This window comes from Bombus terrestris, chromosome 6 (assembly GCF_910591885.1).
Source record: "Bombus terrestris chromosome 6, iyBomTerr1.2, whole genome shotgun sequence".
NCBI classification, from domain to species: domain Eukaryota; kingdom Metazoa; phylum Arthropoda; class Insecta; order Hymenoptera; family Apidae; genus Bombus; species Bombus terrestris.
Genome location: NC_063274.1, coordinates 21,662,443 through 21,682,357, shown reverse-complemented (window position 1 = coordinate 21,682,357; position 19,915 = coordinate 21,662,443). Strand labels below are relative to the sequence as shown.

At 38.8% G+C, this 19,915-nt stretch overlaps 1 protein-coding gene and 1 long non-coding RNA gene across 5 annotated transcripts in view; one reads left to right on the top strand and one right to left on the bottom strand.

Moving 5' to 3' along the window:
* LOC100646399 overlaps positions 1-19,915 on the bottom strand; it is a 161,090-nt gene that overhangs the window by 7,628 nt on the left and 133,547 nt on the right. The window contains exon 4 of one of the 4 annotated variants that reach the window (XR_007224347.1): positions 9,186-9,768. The exons of the other annotated variants lie outside the window; for them this stretch is intronic. The gene's annotated coding sequence lies outside the window, so the exon portion shown is untranslated. The remainder of the gene's footprint in view (positions 1-9,185; positions 9,769-19,915) is intronic. 4 annotated transcript variants of the gene reach the window in all.
* LOC110120238 overlaps positions 284-19,915 on the top strand; it is a 176,324-nt gene continuing 156,692 nt past the window's right edge. The window contains exon 1 of the long non-coding RNA XR_007224348.1: positions 284-394. This is a non-coding gene — a long non-coding RNA (uncharacterized LOC110120238). The remainder of the gene's footprint in view (positions 395-19,915) is intronic.

Below are 19,915 nucleotides of genomic sequence, written 5' to 3'. Positions count from 1 at the left end.
CGCACGCGCTCGAACCTCTTGTTCGTATGTGAGGTTGTTCGCGCATATACGTAGGCATGCGTGTATATGGTGACACAATCCCGCATGCATATGCATCGACGTAAGGCTGTTCTATTCTGTTTCCAATCATATGCCTGTGTCCTTTATGCGTGTAGGTGCGTATTTAAACGTGTGTTACAATAGCGTTGCAAAGGCGAGTGGACGAACGAGGCCTGTTTATCCTTGACGCATAACTCTGCAACATTAAACCGACTGCCGTGGGTCAGCGTAGATTACGCATAAATCCAAAGGAGGAGCTATTTACGACGTCAACCGACACCCATTTTAACCTATGGATTTTTCCATTTCTTTGTTCGACCCACTTGTTTTTGGACGGATAACAAAATCTGTTAAGGTAGGGTAATTTTATCTTACGAAAAACAAAACAAGCGGTGACATTTGATAACGTGTGAATTCTATTGAATTCGATCGGTTTCGATGTGACCTACATTTGTGCACTCCCGAAAAATCTATAGCCAAAAAATTGGTTACATGACTATATTCCGTAGAATCCATTTAATGTGGCAAAGTTTTAATAGTTTATAGTGTTAAAAATTTTTAATTATTTAATTTCTTCTTAATTGTATAATAACTGTACAAACATCATAAGTCATCAGCTTACATGGCGTTTATGCGATTAATCGTGTTTCATATATTTTGATCTAACGTAAAATTGACACGAACATCCACTAAATTCTCATCAACGACAATATGTAACACAAGTTTCAAAATCATCGTATAAATTCTCTCAATTGTTTCCGTGGCAGTATGCCAAATGGCGGGAAACATGTAAGAGCAATCAACCCCATCTATGTAATGAGAGCGAAGTCTCTTTTTTGTTGCGTTTTTCTGCCCTCTATCAGGATGCGTAGTCCCGGTATAAATCGACAGGGTTCGAGAGTCGCAAAAAGCATCCATCTTAAATAGAATGTATGCAGGTTGAAATCGAGGTGACCGCGCGTTGGATCTCATAGTCCTGACGTTTCTTTTTTGGAATCGACGGATAATGTGCCACGGGATTATAGCGTGCGTGTAAAACTGAGAGTGGAGAGTGACTGGTGAAGAAGAGTTTAGGGGAATTGAACGCGAGCAAGGGAAGTGCGAAAAGGGAGGCGACGTTGGAGCGAGAAACAAGAAAAGAAGAAACGAAATACGACGAAGGGGAACATTGAAGAGCGGGGAAGAAAATAGGGCGCGCACCGTATAATGTTGGCGCGAGAAAAAGTATAATGAGAGGGAATCTCGCCGCTGTAAGTACAAAGGAATATTATAGTAAGATCTGTAACGTGCAAAGCCGCAAAATAAACGAAGTACACGTAATGGGGTATCGGCTCTGTCGTCTCCCCTGTGGTGCACCTTTAGCTGCCACGCACGCGTGTTACACTCCATGTGTAAGGGATACAGAGGGAGCCAGTCAAGCCTGCGCAAACAGACCAATAAGAGCAATGCGCGGTAGCAAGGGAAATGAACTAGAAAAGCGAAAGAACAAGCAGAAAAAAGCCGCGAGACACGATACAAGAAACGTCGATCTTGGATATTTCATCGGTAGAGAATAGGATATGATTGTTGTACATTTAGCGTTTTCTAAGGTTGCTGCTTAAAATTACGTTTTTTTCTTGGTACGGTTATTATTTTAAACGATGTGTGTATTGTTACTTTAATTGAACAAATAGCAGTTTATGTTATCGATGGTTTGGCTTCGTTTAACTACTATACTTTCGAATATGAAAGAGGAAGTATAGCTTGATATAAGTCGCAGAATGGATTGAATGAAATTGATATTTCAGGTTCTGTTCATTTAGTTCATTTTGCAAGATCACTTAGGAAACCAGCGAACTCATATAAAATCAACACAGATTTACGAATATGAATTTTAATTTTCGTGCAATCAACGCACAAGCATGATATGCATCTGTGTCCCAATTTCACAGGTCGGCTGTTTGAAACGCATTAATCGTGACTCAGGAATAAAAACAAAAAGAGGAGCGGAAAAAAAACAGACGGGTCGATCCCTCGAAGCATGATGCGCGCTTGTAAGGTTCTTGTTCTTACGAACAGCGCAAGGTCGTCCGCTTCAGCGTTGCGGAGCAGTGTCATGGTGGCAACGCCAGCGCGAGGTTTCTAGGAGGCTGGAGGAGAAGAACGAGCTTTGCGCGCCAGTAGAAAACCGGATGCACACTTTTGCGCCCGTGTTGCACGGACGAGCGACCACCACTGCTGCCATTAATAACCGAAGGACCACGCCGCTAGACGGCAGGATAGTGGTGGTACGGTTTACTTTCTTTGGAATAACAATTCTTAGATAGTGTATCCTCCTGTTGATACACTTGCCCGCCTGTCAATGGGGGCGCTACATACCATGGGAAAGTCTTAAGTTCTTCGAGATCATTTCAAGACTATTCGAGCGAATCGGCCGGAACCGCCCACGGATGGGTTGGCACCCTGCCCTGCCCGTGCATGTTCTCATCTACACGTTTCGCATACATGTACGCGTTGCGATCATACCTCCCCTTGCGCGCTCGCACGCGCATTGACGCTTATAATTGATGAAATGACACTGGCCTAGCCTAGGAAGCGAATGGTCAATGCTATCGAGCCTTGGCGGCTCGCCTAGAGAATTGATGTTTGCTTCTCCTGTTATTTTGTTACAACATAAAAAGAAAAAGAAATAGTCGGAACTTTCATGGGAATCAAAAGGCAACGGCATGGGTTTGATTTAAGGAAACGGGTACCTATCACCGAATATTATACCATGTATAAGTTAGCCATGTTATGCAAAAGTATTAAGTTTGTTGTTTGTCACAATGTTTTACACAATATTTTTTATTTCACGTCTTTGGTGGTGCATCATCAAAATAGCACATGACGCGTTATCAGGTAAAGTGATATTGGCCATGTCGAGTACAGATTGTCGACTCATTTGGATACCCGTTGCAAATGTATAGCGGACTCTTTTATGCACGCCGCGTCTTCACACCCATTACGAACGCGAATATCACCTTCTATTGTAGGAGGATGAGCTGTCGAAGCTCTACCTCTTTTTTTTCTTCACGATGGTAAAGAGATAATATCGAGTACATTTTCTACCGTGTCATGATAAATAAACGTTGGCTTTTGCCTTTCGGGTTGGCAGTGTTGTTGCGATAAGAATGTTGTTAGTTATTTCATTAAATACTAGTCTGATTAATTTTAATATGTTACGACTACAAAGAATTAAATAGATTGCTTCATAGATTATTCGAAATAATAAAACGACTATATTAGTCATTTTAATTCTGTCTAGCCTAAAATATTCTTACTACCATTGTAAACACTTGGAAGTAATCTTATTTTTAGTATGTATACTGTTTTTCAACTTGCAAAACAAGTTCTCACAGGCGTATCGTGTCGTGGATTTAATATTATATGTGCAATGCACAATGCACGAGCAAACAGCGTGCACAAACGGTACAATTGTTAAGACATCGAGCCAAGTTCCTTCGTCACTCTACGTCGTTAAAGCGATGCCTGATCGAGTCCTCTGCTGGCTCAAGAAAACGATCCATTGTGAACCGTCATGCCGTATGATTCCAGCAATGACAAGCTGTACCCTAATCTACAGTTGATATATTGTAGTCCTGTAAAGTCGAGAAAAGTCTCTTGGAATGCTCCATGACATATACAAGCCAAATACTTATTAATCCTCAATATGTTTATTAACTTATTGACTTAACATCATTGGCTATCATTAGGTTATAAGTGGATTTACAACAGCTTACATTAAGTTACTTGACAAGTAAACAATGAGAAAAAGAATGAGAAGGAATTTAAAAGGATATTTCAAGGTTGAGAATAGTAAAGTGGTCTCAAGTTGCTTGAATTCAGATAACTTGACTAATTTAAACGAGACTTTACACACAAATCAGATAGGTAGATAACACAGAGGCAGTTAGTCGGGAAAAAGCCCATATCTGGTGAGTATCTGGTCTCATTCGTGTCAATATTATGTTGCAAGTAGGTAGGGTGCCATATACACACGAGCCAGGTCAGCGATACATATTGGCCAGTCGGTTCGGATCCACCGCTTAGATGCTCTCTATGGGTAGTTACCTGAGGAAAGATGTATCTCCCGGTACCAGGCTAGTACAAATCGACTGGTCTCGACACACGGATTTTAAGCCGAACTCGGACGGAAAGAAGGAGAAGGAGATATAGATAAATAGATAGGGAGAGAAGAATATAAAACGGGGAAAGGGGGATCATGTAAAGAGGACAAGGAGAAGAATAGGCGAAGAAAGAGAGAAAGGGAGGAAACACGGCGCGCAATGCGGCAGGTAGAATCGTATCGGCAAATTGCAATCGACGACCGCCTTGTCGGCAACTCCCCGTGGCAACAGGAAAGCGTTGCCGAGAAAGAGGGAAAACGAAACTGAAAAGGGAGCACGACGAGGACAGAGAGGTTATCTACTATCCTACAAGTGATACGAATATCCGGCATTGTTTAGGTCTTCGGGGCTAAAGAGTTATCGGTCGTTGATCGTTCCAGGAATCACAGCTTGGTATTCTCATTGATACCTCTTCCTTCTTCTTCTTCTTCCTCTTCTTCTGCTTTTCATACGCGTGGGTTGAACCAATCTGGTTGAGGCTGTTGGATGAAGTTAGGTCAGTTTGTACACGTTACCGGAGACGCGAGCATCTCGTTCGAACCATAAACCCGTAACGGGTTTCCACCAAAATAGCAACGAGCTATTATTTTTAGCTTACGAGCACACGATGCGAAGACAACGGTGCTTTCAATCTTTTTTTGATCGTGAACGCGGGATATAGTTATCCTGTGAATCGAGATCAGTAGAGTTTATAGCGATGGTGAACGATTTCCTGTACGGTGGAATTTTCTGCGTCCTACTTCTTCGGGTTTTATGTAGGAATTATGTCACATATGTAACATATTTATTATACTAGTTTGACATATTGTCCAATTTTTCTGCATGTTAGTTTTCAAGACCTAAATAAGTGGATATAGGTGACATGATATTCAGTATTTGCCATTTGATGGATGTGGTATTCAAGCATTTGCGAAGAAGTGAACTGTAGATAATGTTCACTAAACAAAAATGCAATTCATAACACGATTGTCGTCTGAAAAAAGCCTAAAAGCGTGACGTTCATTATTAAGCTTGAAAGCTTAAAATCTAATAATTCTAACAGTATCGATCACTATGAATGACTATCACGAATCGCGAAACAGCTAGACAAGTCCGTTAAAGTAAGCAAGCAGATGTTTTCGCACGGGGTAAGCCATGAGGCGTGCGAAGATTTGTTAATAGTACAACTATTTCGAGAATCTCGGGATCTCACGGTTGAACCTTTTAACCTCTTATCTATCTCGCCCGACCTCAAGCTGTTATTTGCCAGCGCTTAAAACTCTTTGCCAGTTTAGAAGTTGATGTTGTCTAGCGCTAGAGTTTCTTACTTTGTCATGCTTCGTTGTTATTGTTACTGTCGCATGTACATCGGCTGTTAGGTGTATAAACGATACACCAACGGCAATTCGTATTACCGAATGTGAGAAATCGTAACTGGGGAATGGACGAGAGGAAGAAGGCAGCAACGTGTAAAGCCGCGCTCCGCGATGCGTCATGTCTCGTTCGACCTCTGAAAAAGACATCAGGAGACGTCTGCCCCCGGGAGGCACGCACTAGCTCCATTGCGTTTTCTTCCTTTCGCTTTTAATCTGCATTCATTTCGACCTTACCTACTAGAAGGTAATCTAATTTCAATCTCTTCCTTTTTGTGCTTCTCGAATTTTCCCCCGGCTTTGCTTTCTTCGATCTTTCATTTACATTTGACCGTGTATTTACAGGGACATCAATTAGTTCCTTTTTTCATGGTTGAGTTAAATTCTTTTACGTTCATTGCGTATGTGCAACATTGTATCTTTATAAGTTATTAATTAATTAGACAATTAATGAAGCTATTCTTTCAAGGAGAGCAGTTTTAGAATAAATACGCTGTAAATCAATCCTATGTTTCCAAAATTGTCTTTTTATTTGATTTTCGAGCCAGACATGTTTGTCTTTATCCTTTTTCACGTTTGTAAAATATTGAGAAATAGTCATAAATCGAACTATTTAATTTCATAATATTCATAAGACGGATTATCTAACCTTATGCTTTCATATTAAATATTAAACAAATAAATAAATATAAAAATAAAGATGCTAATGATTGTCAGTCAATGAAACTACGTAGGAATATGTAGTATACATCTGTATTTCAAAGTACTAAATTTTAAAGAAATATACCACCTTCTATGGTTTCTAAAGTTACTAGAAAAGCCATCTAAGGGAAGAATACGTGGAAAGGTTCCAATTCAAAACAACTATATTGGCGGTTTACTGTTTATTCAAGAGGCCGTACCGATCGAGTGGAAACGTCCATGTCCCTGACACGAAGCAGCAGTAACCGTAGTGGAGGATCTAGATGCGATCGTTACAATGTCGGTTGAGACAGAGTGGCGTGAGTCGCGGTCGCTTGTCGGAATAGATGTTACCGTCAGCCACTACGAGACACCTCAGCGATCACGCCGAACGAAATCGTTTATTTACTGAATGGCAGATTCGCTTATTCATTGCTGCGATTTTTTTAAATAATTCAAACATTAGGAGTAAAATTCCGATCGAAGTAGCAATGGGATAACTGTAAAGGTTCGAGGGATATTCTTCTGAATGGCATCGATTGATAAGGATGAAAGGCATAAAAGTCATAAAATTCACGAAAATGGACTTATATATTATCCTCGTGCGATCTTTATATTGTACGAATCTGCATCTTCCGAGTGCGTGAAGTGTCGAGTTGAGATTTCATATTTGAGATCCACCATCTCTCTCCATGATACTGATATATGCTAATTATTATCTTGGTCGATGTCCTTTCGAAGTACAGACGTTTCCAGAGGCATGAACGCCGTTTTCGAAACAACAAACTGTTTCATAGAATTTCATATAAAGATGATAGCTGTCATATGTCTTTCTAGGGGATATACAAGAGCGATCTCGTCGGCAAATGAAAGATAGCTCGCGAGACGATAGCAATCCGCGTCAAGAATAGCTCTCAGCGTGAAAAGGGCTTCCAATTGCTTCCTGGTTGCTCGATAACAGCCTCCACCCTGCCGGAGGACGATAATCCTGGATTAACAACAGGACGTCGAGTATCGATTGTTTATCGTGTGAAAGCCGCTCGTGAACGATCGTCCATTACGTTCGCCATGTTGCACGCCGTCCCGCTTCTGCGAAGGGATGGTCTCTCGAATAACCTTTCTCGGTATCTGCCCTCAGTAATCTCTTCGCAATGAAGTTTCCCTCTCTCTCTCTCTCTCTCTCTGCCTCTCACTCTGTCTCTCTTTTGATCCGGAAATTCACAGAATATCGCTCGTAAACGCGATACATTGCGAGAAAATAGTAATAAAGTTGTCCGTGCTGCGACCTCTTCCGGGGAAGTTTGAAAATTGTAGGGGGCGCAACTGTGTTAGAGGAACCAGTGAAAGGAGGACTCGCAAGCATTATGGGAAGACATCTCGTTTAGATTTACTTGATTTTCTGAGGGAAAGTTTTTTATAAAATAGGAAAATAAGTTCCTCCTGATAAAAGATTCAACTTTTTTTGGTAAATTATTTGATATTGTTTTCTGTTGGATTATAATAACTTCTTCCCAATCAACTAACCATATTACTAAATTCAACAAAACAAATTTCCTTGTCACGTATTATTCCCAGAGATTTTACCTGTTAACTGCTATAAAAACTTAAGTTTAAGAACCTCACAGAACTTTGGTTTAAGAGGCTCAAACTTCCTTCTCTGAAATCGATTCAAAAACAAGAAAGAATCCTAATGTAGTTTGAGTTACGTCAAGGACAATGGATGGAACAGTTTCTGTGTATAGATAGCAAGGCGAAAAAATAATGGCACAGTGGAAATCGAAGAAGCGTAGACACAAGAACAGGTTAGAAGAAGAAAAACAAGAAGACGGTTTCAGAGTAAGAAAGAAGTGCAGTAAGGAAGAAAAAGGAAGAGAGATATCCAACCGTTCGGCAGACCACAATAAATAGCCATGGTATCGTGTTGCGAGTAATTGAACGGGGCTTCATCCATGGTGCATTAAGTATTGAAAACGTACTGGATCCGGTGAGACAGTGGAGAAGAGGAGGCCACCAGAGAATGGTCAAGCTCTAAGTATTGGTGGAAGAAGGATGGATGATTCATGTCTGTCCGTTGTTGTCCAAGAGTGTTGTGTGTACGGTAACAGAGCATAGGAAGAGGAATCCGATGAGGAACCTCTGTTGCTGCTGGCGCATAATGGCGCTGTGATCCTAGGCCCCGTATGCTACGTGAGGGCAATACTGTATTGTTATTTGTTGGGTTAGGTACTGGTTGCTCCCAGATCAAGTACCAGCGTGCTTGAGATACAGTCCGTCCTGGTGTATCGGAATAATATCTTGCTCGCTTATTGTTGCCGCTCGTTGCAGATAGATCATTCTATTATCGAGATAGCAGTGCACGCGAGTTGGCTTGCAAGGGACAGCGACTTTGCGATGCTACATTGTGTGCACTGTACACCTCGTGATCGTCTATGTGGGATTTACATGTCAAGGTACGTATAAGGTACATCTAAATATATCGTTGTGAAAAAGTTTTGTAGTTTGTACATGTATTTTAGTCTGTGCATAATTTGCGTTTAAGAATTTAAGTGTTTTAATGCCATACTAAACACATTTTTATCTAAACAATGTAAATTAAAGGGAGATATCATAGTGATAGTAAATATATTCATGTAAACAGAAATAAGTCTCCATTGATATTTTAAATGTTCAATAAAAAGCATTAATATTAACTGTTGTTTTCATCGATATTTACCAACTGTATATGGTTCCCCGAGATAAGATCAGAAACAAAAATTAAATTGATGTTTCATTCGGAACTAAAGTATCTTCAATGTTTTTGAGTTACGTGTGTTAATACAACATTACTTATGGGATAATGATTTAATACTTATGACTTGTGACACTTAGTACGACATTCATTCCCACTTGGCAAAATGAAAAGCACATTTGGTATCGTAACAACCATGCAAGTAGTTCCAAACTTTTGACCACTACTATAAACACTCACGTCCTTCTATACTATAAAAACGCATCTCCTTTGAAGGAGGTGGCTCTCTTCCATCTCATTCCCTTTTTGAACCTCACGCATGTTTCCCTAATTGACTTTCCGCGTATGCGTGGCTAGCTTCCGTGGATGAGATATTGTCGGTCGATTGAAATGCTTACGGGCCGCTGAACTCGAGCAAATCGAGCACTTGACTTAGAGCACACCAGGCGACTCTTGGAACAGGGGCTGGCTCTTTCTATAGCTGTCGTTCGATCGAGAAAGTGATTTCACCATAGCCATAGCCATAGTCATAGTTACTGGAACACGCACAGCTAGTGGGATCATTCGTATTGGCTTATTTTAAACGGCAGATTTTTTTACACCGTCGCGAAATCAACGATGGTAGCAGGATTCTAGAATTGGCATCGGCTCTGATGGATACGAATCGTTAAGATGATATCTCCGTGGCGTAGCTTCATTCATGCTGCCTGGGTGATTCGGAGTGTCGTTCGAGTATGTTCATTTGGCTCTTCTCGAATTGCCGATACATCATAGTCCCCACAGCCATTTCGCGATCCGAGATAGCGTCACGTGTTCGTGACAACTGGAAAAAGATAAAAGTGCCATGAAACGGATGCGACATTTTTCTAAGCTTGCACTGCTCGTCGTTCTACGAGATTGTATCGGGATATTTTTCATTCTGGTGAATCGTCGTTCATCGCTCAGCAACGATTCCTCTGATCATCCCTTTTGATGGAGGATTTGTGTTCAGTGTCGTGAATATAAAGTTACTCTGATAAGTATTATCAATTGTTGCCATTTAGTAATTTTACGAGCAACAGAGAATATATTATTCTATCTAGTATATTTGTTTTACCATTTTTAATTTAAACCAGTGTCATGTATATTAGGATACTGTAGGTTGTACAAGTAAAATCATAGGCTAATTAAATCACAAAACTGAGGAGCTCATAATAAAAGAGGCATTTGCCGAATTCTAAGATCGAATTCTACATAATAATGCATTTTATTAGTCAGAGACGAGACTCGCAGCACAGACTCGGTATTATAAATAATCGTTTATATATGAACGTACTATTTTAAATGAATATTAAACGAGTTCTACAGAAATAGCCTTTATCGAGGTTCCTCCATTACCATCTGCCAACTTCATAATTTCATTAAATACAGTTCTTCTATGATACATGTAATTACAAATATACTTACAGTAATTACAATATAATGAATATTTCGTTAAAAAAAGTTGGTGTATTGAACAAAAATTAAAGATGCTAGTTGCATGTTTTTGCAAACTATGGAAGAAAATATAAAATTTCTTTTGTAAAAGAAAATATGTGATTTTGAGTCAACTAACATCACAAATTAACACGTGCATTGCGTACCGACTTATATGAAATTTCAGCAATTCGCATACCTATCGACTAGAGAATCAATTATGAAGAAGCATACACCGCTCGACTGAACCTTATAATTTATCTGATATAACGACGCAAGCCTAGCCCAAACCTGCATTTTCTTATACGTGTACTTATTCAAACATAGATCCAAAATTTCATAGTTATCTCCATATCTTCCAGTTTCTCCTTCAACAAACATTCCTTACGAGTCGAAAAATACAGAGAGAAGAACAGAATCATGCAACTGAGAAGATAAATTCCAAATAGCGCAAATAGTAAAGTTTCAGTTTTACTGCAATCATATTCAGCAGCAGAAGAACATGGCAAATCGTTTTCCCAGCTAATGGGACATTTCGACCATACGTCATTACACGTTGATGACATTATGCTGCCCCATTTCTCGACTAGCAGGCTCTTCTGACAAGATTGAGAAGCGTTTGGGACCATTAAAGAGACGCACAGGTCGAGAAATGGTATTTATTTCAAGGCTTACGTAACTTTCGTGCAAATCGCGTAACAATTCCTCGTCTTATTACACGTATTCGTCAAGAGATACTCTCCGTGCACCGGTGACGAATACTCATCATTCGACGCGCCGTTTCCGATGGCGCAATCGGCCACAAGGTGTCGGCGATTAGATTGAATTGGGTTGCGGCGGTTGAATTGCCTCGTGCGCTTTTCGATCACGGTTTCCACTCGGTAACTGTGAGAAACCGCTAAACTTTCCTCCTTGCCGGCCAACAGGACTCTTGTTTAATTCCGTAATCAACGAGACCAGAAAGTGAAGTCTTATTAAGATTCAAAGCGGTGACTCCTGGCTTCGCCGCGCTATCGCACGAGGCCCATTTGCATCGTAGATCTTCACCAACGATACACACAACGATATCTCTTCTCTCTCGCTACGGTCAGTGGCCACCAAGGGGAGAGCTCGCAGTTTTCGAGGACGAGGAAAACAAAGGGACAGAACCGATAGAGGGCAGCACTCGCGCGCTCGATCATCGTGAGGCGATTGAAAACGCGGAATCATTGATCATGGAATTACCTTTTTCCTATTGGGTTGCAAGTGATTTATTGAGAAGAACGGAGAATGGGATATTATGGAAAATAGTTTTCCTATTCCACGAGTAAAGAAACTTATGTATTTTATCTCCTTTCAGAAGAATAAATCGTTGCTTCGCTTTGATAGTGGAACAACTCAAAATATTTCAAATTTGCTTTTATTGAATAAAAGGTCTACAGTATGTTCCTATTTTTATCGTGTAAAACGGTATATTTACAACTCCATCAGTTTTGCGTCAGAAAGAGGAATTATTACTTATGTTACTATCAACCTGGTTTCAGTTTTACGACACTGGCTCGTCTTCAGTTGATTTGTGACGCTACAAATGGAAGGTGTACCGTTTTCGCGAATAATGACATCTTGCACTAAGTCATAGTAAGTTACAATGTCGTTGAAATGATTTACGAAGATTTCTCTGCGAATTTTAAAACGCTTCTTTCGAATTGTCGTATAAATATATCATAAAGGTATTGCAATGAGCATGGTTTTAGAGATGTCTAACAAGTTCGTTTGGATATACATTTTGTCCAATTCTGTCTCTTTAAATGAATTATCCTTTGTTGCAAGTTGAATTAATACGAGTCAATCAGATGTTTAGTTTAATGTTACAATGTTACAATATAATAATGTAATTTTATATTACGTAATACATTATAACGTACAATGCTATATTTTAGATATGATTGATATTGAATCGATATTGAAGATCAGGATAGCTACTATAGTTCGCAATGAGAAGTGTTCGAAAGAATGTTTGCCATTTGTATTCCAAGTTCACATTAAACAAATATTTTATCTATTATACATATTGAAAGCATTAAATTTGTTTAAATCATTTGATTTAATTGAATAATCGATGTGTCTTCTTACGTGTCCCTTTCTACTCTAACGCAAAAGAATTTTATGGAATAAATACACACATCGTCTTTTAAACTGAAACCTTACCAGCATAATTATACATCTATTGATATTTCAATCTCACAGAACATCTAAATATCATTTAATCGATGCTTTCTAAATCTTTCACAATCTTCAACGTGCATTTTGACACGTTCACTCTTCCCATTGCGCCTCACGTTTGACATTAACACTCGAACTCACGTGTATGTTCATCTACGTTCCCAAAAAGAGTAAAAAATCATCGGACCCGGCTTTGCATCGGTGCACTCTACGAAAGAGATACAAACACCGCACGATGATCGTTAGAGAATCTTCAGGCTTAACTAACTGCGTTTCTTATCTAAATGGCAATAATAATTGGCTGCGAAGCATATCCCGTATCGATACTCGGCTAACGTACGATGCATCGGCATGGGAACAATGCACCGTCAACTTACAGCGTTTGTTGGAGAAAAGACGTAGTATGAAGATGATAGGTGCGAGGTGCGCGTTCCTCAAGCGAAAGGGAGATAATCGGGAATTATCATTCGCGTCTAATCGATAATAGTCCCTGTTTGCTGAAAAGCTCTTATTGACATTGCACTGTATCGTATTATCGAGCTTAGATTGGACGCAAAAGTATATTACCGTTTTAAAGTACGTAATACATGGAGACTTGTTTGATTTTGATAGAATACAATATATTAGGTCATCCCATAAGTTCGTGCCGTTTTTCGAGCGGTTATATACGTTAAGATTGTTTACATACCTTTCAGTTTCATGAAAAAATCTAATCCCCCTCTCGTTCTACAACTTCTTCCCATTTTTCATTATTCCGTCTCGATAAAAATTTTCTTGTTTTTCTTTAAAATATGAAATGTATACACAAAGGTCGGCACGAACTTATGGGATGACCTAATAGTTATAAAATTTCAGACGATTTACTGTAAGCGTTAGATATTATTTTATAAATCTAATAATTTGGGAATAGTGAAATTTTGATAGCAGCGAATGTTAATTCAACGTCATCCTCAATTCTTCAAACGCGTTATGCCTTTTAGTGGAGAAAGACATTAATAACTCGGCATCTAGATTGTCAGTCTTGAAAATAACGTAAAAATAAATTATAATTATATTTGTTAGGTTTAAAATGCATGTATGTGTAATTCCGTTATTAGAGAAACTTTTGTTTAAAGCATAACCCAGTTAGCGAGTTAAAATATAATAAAGAATAAAACATGTAAAGAAAGAAGGTCGATCGTTGGAAACAGTGGAAACATTTCCACGTTTATTTATTTCATATAATCTTCCCGATAGTTAATCTCCGGAGCTCGATGTAAATCTGTTCTTGGAGCGAGAAAATGAGAAAGAACGATGTACGGAGTCGACGATGGCGGGACGTGCGTTCGCAATAATACCTTTCATACGTCTTTAGCATCCAGCAAACACGTGCACGCAGTAACCGCAGGTAAGTTGTTGTCCTAGTTTATTTTACGAGGAGGAGCATTCACGTATATGATACGCGTATTAAAGACGAACACTTTGCTTCGGAGTGTCGTATGAAGATTTCCAGGAAACGCTTCGGTATCGCCTATTTATGAAGAGCTGGGTACCTTTGAAAAATTGTATCAGATGCTCGCGCAGAGACAACGTGTGCCTCGTACAAGAGCCATGTAATTGCTATGCCGGCCGACGCGATTCGCCTTCGATGCAAGAGACGAGTACATTTTTTACAATTTGGAATGTACTTGATACGAGCAGCTGCTGAGGTTTAGTGATTTTATACGGAGCGACAATTTAGTGGAGACAGGGATTTAGTGACTTTTACGATAGTCGAGCGTGAAGCTAGTGATTTTGATTAGAAACTGATAAAATTTTATGAAAGTACAAATCTAATGGAAATGATCATATCCGAGTTCAACGATTTCACAGATGGTTCAGATTATTATAGGTTAGACATATAACTATTACATATATTGAAAATATAGTGAAAATGGACACCTTAAATTTCAGTGAACTTTTATGGAAATTTAGTAGAAATGGGAAATATGATATCCGATGAATGAAATATCATATTAAAGATTTCATGGATATTTAATGGGAATGAACATTTAAAATTCAATGACCGAACCATAATAAATATATTCATCATATTCGAGAATCTAGTTGGATCAGTTTTTAGAGATTTAGCAATTTCGAATAACATATGATTGATAGGATTAGATATGACACATATTGAGGCTATAGATATTTTTATATATTTCAACGTACGAGTGAAATTAACGACGATGTTACTATATTTAAAATCAATTTTCATACTTCCTATCGGAATGTGATATTCATATAGGCTTGAATGACGTAAACCGAATGAGATGGCGAGTAGACGATCGGCATTCCAAGCGGGCCGCTTATTAGTAAAACGAATCGCGTAACGTTTGTGCCAATTAGCGCATAGGCAAGCGTAACAATAGTATCGCAATCGTGGCTAGCAAAGTAATCGAGAGGCATGCTTGGTTACGTTACAGTTTACAATAACCTGTAACGCTTTATTTCCAAGGAAAAGTGATATTACGTTACCTTATCCACTTAAAATAGCGAGAAAACTACACGGTCATTGGCTTCCGATATTCTATTTCTTTATTCGCATAGAACGCCATTCCAATGATCATTAGCTTCGCTGTTTTTATTACCCGTAATTTTCTGCTCTTAATCTATTGACCAGGGATATAATTCGTCATTCAAATAATATATAATTCTTTATTTAGAGATCTCCTGTTTTTGTTACGTATAGGTAGTAAACCCTTATTAGATTATATTTATATATCGGAGATGTAGGGACATCGGGCCTTTCTTTGGGAAGATCCCCAATACTTGGGTTCGAGGCGACATAACTGGTCGCCTGGTCGGGATGAACGATATGTCTAACAGAGGAAGTACCGATGTTGAGGGACACGCTGTATTAACAACCAAGCCCCGGTCAGGAGCAATGTTGATTTTACGCGCGACTGTCTAGTAACGGCGCTTGGAATTTTGTTGATATTCCCGATCAATATGTAATTGACAAATGTGACCGTATCTGTCTTTTATTTTTCCAATCACCTTGGAGAGTTTACTGATATCGTCTAGGCAGTCAGTCTGAAAGTAACCCAGCGTCTGAGTAAACGTGTCTGCGTGCTACAAAATATATTCTATTGTACAAAGAGTTTTCCCGTTGACCGTGGATTCGTTATTGAACCCAAGAACATAGTCAGTAGCTTTCGTTAAACTTATTAATTATTACGCGCCCAAAATTTCTAACGAAAACCCGACATATATATATTTGGGAAATCTAAAGTTGACTTAATTGAAATTGATTGGTCTTTGTTATTAACTTCTAATTTCATAATTATCGAAGCTTTTATGGACGAAACATTAAAGGACAACTCAGTCAACAGGTTAAAGAAGATAAAATATCGTAAAGTTTTGACTTTGTATGTTTAGGAAGAAGCAAATGTATTAATGTTTGCGACCCTCAAAAATATTTGGAAACGCGGGTTAAAGACTATAGAATAAATATTTGCTTTCTGTCGCGTGTTGTTTTATCTTAAAAGCTTCGTCAGCCGACGAAGCTCCACTCAGACAGAGTGTATACTTTCCTTTTTGTTCTTCTTTCGGTTGATTCATCGAGTATATCTTTGTAGTAGACAAATATTGGAATTGATCTCGATAATTCTGTGGCTAAACTATACATTTTGCAAATTTGAAAGTTATTGTTCAGAAAGTCACATTTATTCCGTGCAAATGACAAATGTATGAGATAGAAAAGAAAACATAGTATAGCAAAATTATATTTTTTTCATTTTATCCCTCCTTTGCACATACCTAAATTTCGATGGCACGTCTCAAAATTTATTCGATACACAAAGAATCGTCAATAGCAAATCAAAACGTACAATGTACAACCGATTAATCTCATGCATATTCAACCTCTTATTCACCTTCGTACCACCAATCCTAGTAATCCGATCACAAATACCCATTTATCTGCCTAAAAAAAAAAAAAGAAAAAAAAATCCGCATTCCACTTCACTTTGACGAAAGAAAAAGCCACGTGCACATTAACACTGGTGCACACTGATATCTCAATTTTCATTCAACAGCCACGTTCCAGCAGTACGAACGGCGGCATCTCGTGCGCGATCCTTGGCAACCTCGGTTCACGTTAATTATCGTAAAAAGCCACGCGCCTCCGTTCAACCAGCAGGTAGATCGTATTTCCCCAACTGTGTGTAGATCGCGCGTCCTTTTGTCAGCGGGTAGATAACGCAGGGCCCCGTGGTAGCCACTTAACCGTACGATCGATCGCTTCTTCGACCGCGTAGTTTCACCTGGACATCTCTCCTCCTCCTTACCCCCGCCCCCCATGCCTCGCCTCCTACGTTCCTATCCCTTCAAGCCCGGGTAATTGAGTTCGGCGAGTGCATGCCGACAAAGTAAACCGTGCCGAGCCATCACCGACGACGTCCTGCGGCCGTTGTGTCTCATAAAGATTACACGGTGCACGAGTTTCCATAAATATTCATGCTTCCATAATTATCCCTCTCCGTCCCGCGCGATCGTTCAGTAACGATCGTTCAATGAGATTCAGATTTACCGACTACAGGAATATCGGACCGATTTTTAGCCATCTCGCGTTTATTTCACAGATTTTGAGCATTGTGTTTGTAAATGTCGAAGGGTAACTGGTCTTGCGTTTTGAAAATTATTGTTTTACGATTAGGTAAAGTCACTTTCCATTTCAAAGTCTATGTTCTTGCAAAGCCTATTTGTCATCGATTTGGCTAGATTTGGCACTGCGAGCTTTTTTTTTGATGTGGCATTCGCGGGTGCAAATGCGTCCAGAGTGAGTTCCATATTTTTAATTATATTCAGAGAAATGCGGATTTGTATCAATATACGTAGTCCAGTCATAATAATGGAATAGTAGTTTGGTTGATTCGGGATCAATAAGTGAAATATTTTTAATATTCAAGTGAAATTATATTGAGAGTAGAGTAGGTCGACCTATGTATAATATGTACTACGTACTATGTAAAAGTTTTAAACCATCTGCTATAATGATTTCGTAATGATAACCATTCATAGTTTTAGAAAATAGTCATACATGGTGTTACGAGGAGATATCATTGACTATAATGTGACTGCGGATTATGCATTTGTGATAAATAAATGTAAGATATTCAAAGTAAGAGGACTTAAAAATAACATACATAAAACTTATGAATGAAATTACGAGGTATATATTTATATAAAATTTATAACATTCAGCATTGTATAACGTTACATTTATTCCGCGTATTGTATAGTCAATTTTGTCTGTACGTAAACGTTCGAATCCTTCTGTTCTATTATTGAGTCGTATGAATCGAAGAATTTGCATAAATTGATCTTTAAGCATTATGATCGAGAAGAAAGCAGGTCCAAATTTCTTGGACCATAAATAACAAGCTTTTAGTGATTTTGTTTCATATGCTCCCCGAGCATACAAAATTGCAATAAAAGCAAGTAAGTCAGTAATTGAAATTGTCCAATCATTTCTTAAAACACGACATACCTCTAATGAGGTAAAAGATTTTATATGGTCCAACATGTTTCTGTTGGTTATCAAATGGAAGACACTGCTTACACTACCTGTCACCACATTCGTTTTTGTGCAATCAGTAGGACTAGCGAATAATTGGAAATAGGCTGATCTGGTAAGAGACGACCTATCCACCTACTATTTAATTAATTAATAAATATTGGGTGGATAGGTCGTCTACCACTAGAACCGTCTATTTTCAATTTCTTCCAAGTTGTTCCATCGACCGCAATTTCTGTATCACGAACTGCATTCAAATTTTGGGATGATCTGGGAACGTTTGTATGATTCTTGGACTCAGACTCGCATGGAAGATGCATCCTTTTCCTGCTATGACAAAAATTCCGGAAATCTTCCTCTTCGCTATCCGACGATTCCTCTGTTTTTCGTTTTCATCTGATTCGAGAATCTCAAATTCATCCTTGTTTTGAAATCACTTATTTTCATGCTCTTCGTAGCTTGTGCTAGAGCACTTAAATCGACTATTTTTTGAAATATGTTATCTCCTCTTCTGGACATATTCGAACGCATAAATGACAAGGGCTATTTGTCAAAACAGTGAGAAGTTGAACTTCACAATAATAAATTCACAATAATATTACTGATACTCAAAATGCACTAGTATTTTCTTTTTGAGTGCACGGACTAATAATAACTGAAACTTCAAAAACGTCTTCATACTACGACTGCAGTTCATACAACGAGTTTTGTTTTTTCTTCTAATGCTTATCCCTTTTCTGCATAAGGATTTTCCAACGTAAATACGTAGGACATAAAATAGTGACGCGGTCTCACCCATTTGAAATGTGAGACATCGGGTTCGAAGTATCGTCGCTGCATTGTTTACGTTTACTTTTTCCAGGAACTAAGTCTTTTATCGCGTTCATATCTATTACTGCGGCATGCTTACTTTACGATTGCGTCAAATTGACGCGTATTCGTAAAGACAGGTATACCATATAGAAAACTTCAAAACTAGAAAGCTTCGAAGAAAATAAATTTCTATATATATTCGTCTCGTTAAATAGATAAAATTCAGTACAAATATTAGAAGAAAAATGTAAACGGTTTGTGTGTCTTTCCTCGTGAAATTCGAAATGCGTAAAAATGACGTGATACTGACATAGAAACCATTGTTTTAGAAACCATGTATTCATAAGAATATAAATTGCGTATCATAATTATAAAATATTCAGGGCGAGACTGAGTCACGAAAATTACAGAGATAGTATTCCAGTCTGTTAACTGTTTGTGATTATTTCGCACGCTGAGGGATGGTGTTACGTTTGTTCGTTTTGCACGCGCGAGAGATCGACAGTCGAGGATACCGGCAGGATTTACGTCTCGCTTCTTTTCGTTGTGGGAGAAAGTGTTTCTGGGCGAGAAGGGGACAGGTTACGCCGCTCGTTTCCTTCGGAACACTTTTCTTCCCGGCGTTATCATCGGCGTATGATTAACGAGGCCGCGGCGTGATTAATTCCAAGAATATCGAGGAGGTAATGAACCGCTAGAAAGGTTGGAGGTTGAATATTGCTCGGAGTTTGCACGAACTTCCGGAAGTTGCCGGCTTTTCGGAAAGATAATTGATGAATGCGCTGTATATGGATGGCGGAATTAAGGGAGGCAGAATCTAACTTATATTCTGATTGCGCAATATTGTTTAGTAATGGTTTAGAGGTTAATTAGTTTGTGGATTTTTGCGAATAATTTGCTCGTATTGATAAGTAGGTTTTGTAAGAACGTAAACCTTGAAATGGGAAGTGAACACATACCA